A 3514-nucleotide genomic window follows, 5' to 3' on the forward strand; every position below is an offset into this window, starting at 1 on the left:
CCTGATACAGGCAAAGACAGTGACTGTGCAGGATTACACCCGAATATAGGCAGGGCCAGTGACTGTGGGGGATTAAACACTGATACAGGCAGAGACAGTGACTGTGGGTGAATAAACCATGATACAGGCAGAGACATTGACTGTGGGGGATTAAACCCTGATACAGGCAGAGACAGTGACTGTGGGGGATTAAACAGGGATGCAGGCAGAGACAATAACTATGGGAGATTAAACCCCAGTACAGGCAAAGCCAGTGACTGTGGCGAATTAAACCTCGATACAGACTGAGACAGTGACTGTGGGGGATTAAACCCAACACAGGCAAAAACAGCGGCTGTTGGGGAATTAAATCCTGATACCGGCATTGACAGCGATAGTGGGGGATTAAACTCTGATACAGACATTGACATCGACTATGGGGGATTAATCCTTGATAAAGGCAGTGACAGTGAATGTTGGAGAATAAATGCTGATACAGGCAAGGACAGCGACTGCAGGAGGTAAAACTCCGGTAGAGGCAGAGAAAGTGAAAGTGGGAAATTAAACTCTGATACATGCAGAGACAGTGACTGTAGGGGATTAAACGCCGATACAGGCAATGACAGCGACTATGGGAGATTAAACCCTGATACAAGCAGAGACAGTGACATTGGGTGAATAAACACTGATACAGGCAGAGACAGTGACTGTAGGGGATTAAACCCCAATACAGGCATTGACAGCGACAATGGGGGATTAAACGCTGATACAAGAATTAACAGTGACTGTATGGGATTAAACGCCGATACAGGCAGATCCAGTGATAGTGGCAGACTAAACACCGACACAGGCAGAGACAGTGACTGTGGGGGACTAAACCCTGATACAGGCAGAGACAGTGACTGTGGGGGATTAAACAGGGATACAGGCAGAGATAGTGATGGTGGGTGATAAAACCCTGTTACAGGCAGAGACAGTGACGGTGGTGGATTAAACCCTGATACAGGCAGAGACAGTGACGGTGGGGGATTAAAACCGACACAGGCAGAGACAGCATCTCTGGGGGAAATAAACCCTGATATAGGCATTGACAGCGATAGTGGGGGATTAACCTCTGATACAGGCATTGACATCGAATATGAGGCATTAAACACTGATGAATGCAGTGACAGTGAATGTTGGAGATTAAACCCTGATACAGGCCAGGACAGGGACTGTGGAAGATTAAACCCTGATACAGGCAGGGGCAGCGACTGCGGGATGTAAAACTCCGATACAGGCAGAGAGAGTGGCAGTGGAAAATTAAACTCTGATACACGCAGAGACAGTGACTGTAGGGGATTAAACTCCGATACAGGCATTGACAGCGATTATGGGAGATTGAACCCTGATACAGGCAGTGACAGTGACTGTGGGGGATTAAACATGGATACAGGCAGAGACAGTGACTCTGGGGGATTAAACCCTGTTACAGGCAGAGATGGTGACGGTGGGGGATTACACCCTAATACAGGCAGAGACAGTGACTGTAGTGGATTAAACCCCGATACCAGCATTGACAGCGACAAAGGGGGTTAAACCCTGATACAGGCCGGGTCAGTGACTGTGGGGGATTAAACCCTGATGCAGGCAGATACCGTGACTGTGGGGGATTACACCCCGATACAGGCCAGGACAGAGACTGTATGGGATTAAACCCTGATACAGGCAAGTACAGCGACTGTGGGAGATTAAAGGCTAATACAGGTGGAGAGAGTGACTGTGGGGGATTAAACCCTAATACAGGCAGAGACAGTGACAGTGGGGTATAAAACCCTGATACAGGCAAAGACCGTGACTGTGCAGGGTTAAACCCGAATATAGGCATGGCCAGTGATTTTGGGGGATTAAACCCTGATACACGCAGAGACAGTGACTATGGGAGATTAAACCCCAGTACAGGCAAAGCCAGTGACTGTGGTGGATTAAACCTCGATACAGGCAGAGACAGTGACTGTGGGGGATTAAACCCAACACAGGCAAAGACAGCGACTGTGGGGGATTAAACCCGACACAGGCAGAGACAGCGACTGTGGGGGAATTAAATCCAGATACAGGCATTGACAGCGATAGTGGGGGATTAAACTCTGATACAGGCATTGACATCGACTATGGGGGATTAAACCTTGATAAAGGCAGTGACAGTGAATGTTGGAGAATAAACGCTGATACAGGCAGGGACAGTGACTGCGGGAAGTAAAACTCCTATACAGGCAGAGAAACTGAAAGTAGGAAATTAAACTCTGATACATGCAGAGACAGTGACTGTTGGGGATTAAACACCGATACAGGCATTGACAGCGACTATGGGAGATTAAACCCTGATACAGGCAGAGACAGTGACATTGGGGGAATAAATGCTGATACAGGCAGATCCAGTGACTGTGGTGGATTAAACATCAATACAGGCAGAGACAGTGACTGTGGGGGATTAAACACGGACACAGGCAGAGACAGTGACAGTGGGTGATTAAACCCTGATACAGGCAGAGACAGTTACTGTGGGTGATTAAACCATGATACAGGCAGAGACATTGACGATACAGGCAGAGACAATGACTGTGGGGGATTAAACAGGGATACAGGCAGAGACAGTGACGGTGGGTGATTAAACCCTGCTACAGGCAGAGACAGTGACGGTGGGTGATTAAACCCTGCTACAGGCAGAGACGGTGACGGTGGGGGATTAAACACTGATACAGGCAGAAACTGTGACTCTCGGGGGTTAAACCCTGATACAGGCAGAGACAGTGACTCACAGAATCACAGAAACCCCACAGTGCAGATAGAGGCCATTTCAGCCCATCGAGCCTGCACCGACACATATCCCACCCAATCCCTTTAAGCCCTACACCAACACATATCCCACCCTATCCCCGTAACCCCACGTATTTAATCCCCCTAACACTAAGGGTCAATTTATCATAGCCAATCAACCTAACCCGCACATCTTTGGACTGTGGGAGGAAACCGGAGCACCCGGAGGAAACCCACGCAAACACGGGGAGAAAGTGCAAACTCCACACAGACAGTCGCCCGAGGCTGGATTCGAACCCGGGTCCCTGGTGCTGTGAGGCAACAGTGCTAACCACTATGCCACTGTGCTGCTTAAAGAACTGAAATTGTCAAATATTTAACACAAACGACGAGGATGGGATTCGAACCCACGCGTGCAGAGCACAGTAGATTAGCAGTCCATCGCCTTAACCACTCGGCCACCTCGTCTCCCTGTTAGTGATTAAACTCTGATACAGGCAGAGACAGCGACTTTGGGGGATTAAACCCTGATACAGGCAGAGACAGTGACTGTGTGGGATTAAACCTTGATACAGGCAGAGTCAGTGACTGTGGGGGATTAAACAACGATACAGGCAGAGAGAGTGACTGTGGGGGATTAAACCCCGATACAGGCAGAGACAGCGATTGTGGGAGATGACAGCCCGATACAGGCACAGAGTGTGACTTTGGGGGATTAAACACTGAAACAGGCAGAGAC

The 3514-nt window shown here is 49.0% G+C and overlaps 1 non-coding gene across 1 annotated transcript; it reads right to left on the minus strand.

Annotated features, from left to right (window-relative positions):
• Window positions 1–3161: 3161 nt before the first annotated feature.
• trnas-gcu (transfer RNA serine (anticodon GCU)) lies at window positions 3162–3243 on the minus strand. Its single transcript has one exon. It is a non-coding gene; the product is annotated as a tRNA-Ser (tRNA).
• Window positions 3244–3514: the final 271 nt, after the last annotated feature.

Source organism: Somniosus microcephalus, chromosome 3, assembly GCF_052327205.1.
Source record: "Somniosus microcephalus isolate GS21.2 chromosome 3, FLI_Smic_1.0, whole genome shotgun sequence".
NCBI lineage: Eukaryota > Metazoa > Chordata > Chondrichthyes > Squaliformes > Somniosidae > Somniosus > Somniosus microcephalus.